Below are 6,135 nucleotides of genomic sequence, written 5' to 3' on the forward strand. Positions count from 1 at the left end.
CGTAGTCCGCAGGACCCGAACCGGGTTCGGAACCTCAGACCTGGTGAGGTGTCATTTACTGCGTCACCGGTTCCACCAAAAGTCCACGAACGGACGGAAACCGGGTCCGTCCGTTCGTGGACTGGCTCAGGTGGGACCAGCTCAGGTGGGTTCTGGTGGGTTCCGGTTGTGTTCAACAGGATCCCGGTCCTCTGTTTTCTCTGGACTTGCTGTTCAGGTGAAAATCACAGGTGTCCCCGTCTGATCCAGATCTAGGTCTGATCCAGATCCAGGTCTGATCCAGGTGAGCAGAACAGGAGGGTCAGAGCAGGAGAACAGGTCTGGTTCTGGTTCTGGTTCTGTTAAATGAAACACTGAAAAGGATGAAGCCACGATGGACACAGTGAGTAAGATGAAACTAGGAATTCCAAACACTTTGACATTTAGTGGGAGAGGACATGTGTGGACAGACCTGGTGTCTGTGGACAGACCTGGTGTGTGTGTGGACAGACCTGGTGTGTGTGTGTGGACAGACCTGGTGTGTGTGTGGACAGACCTGGTGTGTGTGTGGACAGACCTGGTGTGTGTGTGGACAGACCTGGTGTGTGTCTGTGGACAGACCTGGTGTGTCTGTGGACAAACCTGGTGTGTGTGTGGACAGACCTGGTGTGTGTGTGTGGACAGACCTGGTGTGTGTGTGTGGACAGACCTGGTGTCTGTGGACAGACCTGGTGTGTGTCTGTGGACAGACCTGGTGTCTGTGGACAGACCTGGTGTGTCTGTGGACAGACCTGGTGTGTGTGTGGACAGACCTGGTGTCTGTGGACAGACCTGGTGTGTGTGTGGACAGACCTGGTGTGTGTGTGTGGACAGACCTGGTGTGTGTGTGGACAGACCTGGTGTGTGTGTGGACAGACCTGGTGTGTGTCTGTGGACAGACCTGGTGTGTGTGTAGACAGACCTGGTGTGTCTGTGGACAAACCTGGTGTGTGTGTGGACAGACCTGGTGTGTGTGTGGACAGACCTGGTGTGTGTGTGTGGACAGACCTGGTGTGTGTGTGGACAGACCTGGTGTGTGTCTGTGGACAGACCTGGTGTGTGTGTAGACAGACCTGGTGTGTGTGTGGACAGACCTGGTGTGTGTCTGTGGACAGACCTGGTGTGTGTGTGGACAGACCTGGTGTGTGTGTAGACAGACCTGGTGTGTCTGTGGACAAACCTGGTGTGTGTGTGGACAGACCTGGTGTGTGTGTGGACAGACCTGGTGTGTGTGTGGACAGACCTGGTGTGTGTGTGGACAGACCTGGTGTGTGTCTGTGGACAGACCTGGTGTGTGTCTGTGGACAGACCTGGTGTGTGTGTGGACAGACCTGGTGTGTGTCTGTGGACAGACCTGGTGTGTGTGTGGACAGACCTGGTGTGTGTGGACAGACCTGGTGTGTGTGTGGACAGACCTGGTGTCTGTGTGGACAGACCTGGTGTCTGTGTGGACAGACCTGGTGTGTGTCTGTGGACAGACCTGGTGTGTCTGTGGACAGACCTGGTGTGTGTGTGGACAGACCTGGTGTGTGTCTGTGGACAGACCTGGTGTGTGTGTGGACAGACCTGGTGTCTGTGTGGACAGACCTGGTGTCTGTGGACAGACCTGGTGTGTGTGTGGACAGACCTGGTGTCTGTGGACAGACCTGGTGTCTGTGGACAGACCTGGTGTCTGTGGACAGACCTGGTGTGTGTGTGGACAGACCTGGTGTCTGTGGACAGACCTGGTGTCTGTGGACAGACCTGGTGGTGTCCTACAGGACGTCCTGTCAGTCCTATAACAGCAGAGGAATCGCTTCTTGAACTCACACAGTCTTTATATGGAACTTTTTTTTTTCTTTTTTTTTCTTTCTATGAACTGTGATGCTCTTGTTGATCTCAGCTGACAGGTAAACTCCCAGCAGCCCTAGGGGCCTGTGACCTCATCAGATATGGACTGTAGTCATATTGTAGTCTTATTAGTATTCCTACATCAAACTGATCCGATACCAACAGTTGGTTTTGTTCAGGTCCACTTCATGGTGGGACTGCAGCTGTTTTCATGGTGTGTTTGTGTCTGAAGACATGAAACTGAAACTGAAACAGGTGTGAAAGCCAGATGTGGACCAAACATCTGGTCTGTGATCCAGGTCTGGGTCAGTCCAGATCAAACCTTTGGACCGGCCCATGGTCCATCCTTCTGTCCGTCCATCTGCCCTGTCACACTGATTTCTTCAGAACCTCTGTGTTTGTGGACCTGCTGCTTGTGGACCACCAAAGTCCCAAAGTCCTCCACAGGTTTATGTGGGTCCGCTTTTAATATGGGTCGGTCTTTGGTGGGTTCTGTCTCCTCAGTGGTTATCCTCTGGTTCTGGGTTTAGATCCGTCCTCAGAGCTCTGCAGGCGTCCGTCCTCAGTGGGTGGAGGTGGAGCAGCTGCAGCCTTCAGCTTCTTAAAGGGGGTGGGGGGGGGCTTAATATCAAATCCCACATTAGCCCTGATTTTCTGATGCAACAAGATGTTCTAAACACTCCTGTGGAATTTTTTTGAAATTTTCATTCAACCCCCCCCCCCCCCACACACACACACACACACACACACACACACACACACACACCCTGAAAATTACTTTAACTCTGTAAATCTGCTCTTTCAGCTCCTCCACTCTTTTGTCCAGTTCAGTGTCTAAATCTGTTCATGATGGGACAGTTCATGATCCTGTCAGTGCCAGACTGTGTGGACACAGTACTGTGGACTAAGAACAGTCTGATGTCAAAGGTCATGGTGGAGGTCAAAGGTCACCAAAATGGCTATTTTTTTCAAAAATTCATACATTCTGACATTTGATCCAATGTGTCCTCAGTTGTGTTCCTCTGGTTTCCTGGTGCCCCCCCCCCCCCTCCCCTTTGGCCCTTTACAGACACAGTACAGATTCAAACATGGACAGAACATTAGTGTGGAGGAAAGACTAGCACATATTTAGGAGGGAAGCACTGACACTTCATTCATTCATTTTCTGAACCTGCTTTATCCTCACTAGGGTCAGGGGGGCGGAGCCTATCCCAGCTACTTATGGGCAAAGGCGCGGTTCACCCTGGACATGTGACCAGTTCATCACAGACTGAACATACAGGGACAAACACACTGTCACATTCACACCTATGGGGGATTTAGATGAACCCATGAACCTATCACAGCATGTGTTTGGATGGTGGGAGGAGCCAGAGGACCAGAGAGAACCCACGCAGACACGGGGAGAACATGCAAACTCCACACGGGAAGGACCCACCCCCATGGACTAAAGGTCCCACCCCCATGGACTAAAGGTCCCACCCCCATGGACTGGTGTTGGAATTGAACCCAGGACCTTCTGTGTGTGAGGCTCCAGGTCTATCCACTGCACCACTGTGTCACCCACAACAGGACATATAAATACACATGTGAAACTACTGTTTGTTATTTTTTATATGCCTATCTGGGGCGGCCATGGCTCAGGTGGTGGAGCAGATTGTCCAATAAGTGAAGGGTTGGCGGTTCGAATCCCGCTCTGTCCTAGTTGGTCCGTTGTGTCCTTGGGCAGGGCACTTCTCCCTCCCTGCCTCCAGTGCCACCCACACTGGTGTATGAATGTTTGGTGGTGGGAGGGGCCGTAGGCACAGATCGTCAGCCACGCTTCTGTCAGTCTGCCGCCCCCCCCCCCCCGCCCCCCCAGGACAGCTGTGGATACAGATGGAGTTTACCTCCACCAGAGGGAGAATGTGAGAGTGAATGAAGAATGGGTCCATAATGTAAAGCACTCTGGGTGTCTAGAAAAGCACTAGAGAAATCCAATTATATGAAGAATACATGAGTAAACAGTTGTGTTGAATGTGTCTGATTGAATGGCAGTTGTTTGTGGTCAGTAGATGTGTTCTGAGGAGAGAACCTGAGCCCAACGTTTGGAAGAACCCACATGAACAGCTTCATTCCATCAAATATGAATTTGGACCATTTGGGTGACCTTTGACCTAGAATTTGACCTTGACCTTTGACCTTTTGTAGTGCAAAGTACTCTGAAGACATGACCTGTCTCACAGAAACACTGAAGGGCCCAGCATGAGCAGATTACTACATGGTACTTCACCAAAAGTGCAGAAGGTTTGAAAGTTTACAAAAACCCCACGTTTTCAGGGTTGGAAAAGTAATTTTTGGGGTAGGGGTGGGGTTTGGGCTTAATTTGAAATGTTTTCACATTTTTGTTTTCCCAAGACATGGGAGTATTAGAAAATCTGGACTAAAGTTGAATCAGAAAATTTTCTTGAAATAAGCCCCCCCCCCCCCCATTCTTAACTGCTTCATTATGGTTCAGACCTGACTGAGCTCCTGCCTCATAAAGTCTGCTCATAAAGGAGGGCTGTGGACCTGGAACACCAGACCCGGGTCTGGAGACGCTGGAGTCCTGGTCTTCATGTGGTCCTGGTCTTCATGTAGTCCTGACTGAAGGACAAGTTGAGCTGTAATTGTAGAGTTTATAGATGAGGAAAACCAACAAATGACAGCCTTCATGATTCTGTTCCTCTGAGGAGGAGGGAGAAGGAGGGAGGAGGGAGAGGAGGGAGAAGGAGGAGGGAGAGGAGGGAGGAAGAGGGAGAGGGAGGAGGAAGAAGAGGGAGGAGGAGGTCTCTTAACCTCTGAACTCCAACTGGAAGGTGCTGAATGTGTGTACACAAACTAAGACCACAGACAGACAGGACAGACACACTGGACTAAAAGTGGAACTGGACTGGACTGAATAAAAGTGGAACTGGACTGGACTGAATAAAAGTGGAACTGGACTGGATTAAATAAAAGTGGAACTGGACTGGATTAAATAAAAGTGGAACTGGACTGGACCGGACCATGAGTCCACCTCAGAAGGCTGTCCTGGTTGCTGATGCAGATCCAGTCCTGGTTTTTGGTCTCAGTTGGAATCACCCTGCTGCCGTCCTCCTCTTCCTCTGTTCTTCTCATCATCCTTCTATTTATATCCAGAGGTCATGTGAGGAACACGTCCACGTCCACAGCTGTGTTGTCCTTGTTTTCAGATTCAGATGAGTTCCTTGTGACTAACCCCCCCCCCACCACCACCACCACCACCACCACCACCGGTGCATGGGGATGGATGTACCATGTGATGTCCAAAGGGGAGTTGAAGGTGTCCTCTGAGTCCTGTCCTCCACATCAGGAATATCTGTGTCTGTCCTGGATTCAGTGTCCGCTCCACAGCCTGATCCCAGTCCAGGTACCAGAAAGGGTGCACATACAGATAAAAAATAATACTGCTCCATCCAAAAATCAGACAGGCCATTTGATTTGTCTGATATTTGTCTTTTAAAATCCAAAATCTGTGTGTATTCTGGAGTCTCCTATAACTGTGTCAGGCTTGTACCCCTGTCAGATCACACATTCTTGGCTGTACGGACACTCCAGCCTAATAGCCTCCATATTTAATGCCTACACACATATACAAATGTTTCAGACCTCAGCAGAATCATACATTGTTTCTTGCATAGATGTGGTGTCCAAAGCATGCCTGCTGAAAAATTCCATATATTGACAGAAACAGTCAAATCAGAGCCACATATTTAGAATGTGGTGTACGGACACTACTGGTGTACGGACTCTAGCAGATGTGAATGGAAATGTGTCTGAGCACATGGTGGCATCTGTGTTCCATCTGGAACTAAGTCTTCTGGTACAGGAGGACACAAACATGTGGAACCAGTGAGAACAGTAGATCTGTAAGGCATAGAGTCCAGATCAGTGATGGAAGTATATTGGTGTACGGACACTCCAGGAATTTGGGTGAACAACGCACCATTGAAAACATGCGCTTCCACGTAAACGTCTGTTTGACACATTGTTCCAAATGTTGTGCAGCATACCAGGGAGCAGAGCCACATCTGTCTAGTTGTGCAGATTTAGTCCTAATAATACTGAAAGAACAGGTTCCCATTCTATTATTCCAATTAAAGGGCTGGAAAAGAAGGGGTTAACAGCAAAATGGTGGATTGTCTTAATACTGAAAATAAGAACTGATAATCAAACAGCTGTTCAACAAAAAGGATCAATAAATGAAAAGCAATGTGATGTGTGTATTTGGAATAAAAAAGACACAGG

This window comes from Sphaeramia orbicularis, chromosome 14 (genome assembly GCF_902148855.1).
Source record: "Sphaeramia orbicularis chromosome 14, fSphaOr1.1, whole genome shotgun sequence".
Lineage (NCBI taxonomy): Eukaryota > Metazoa > Chordata > Actinopteri > Kurtiformes > Apogonidae > Sphaeramia > Sphaeramia orbicularis.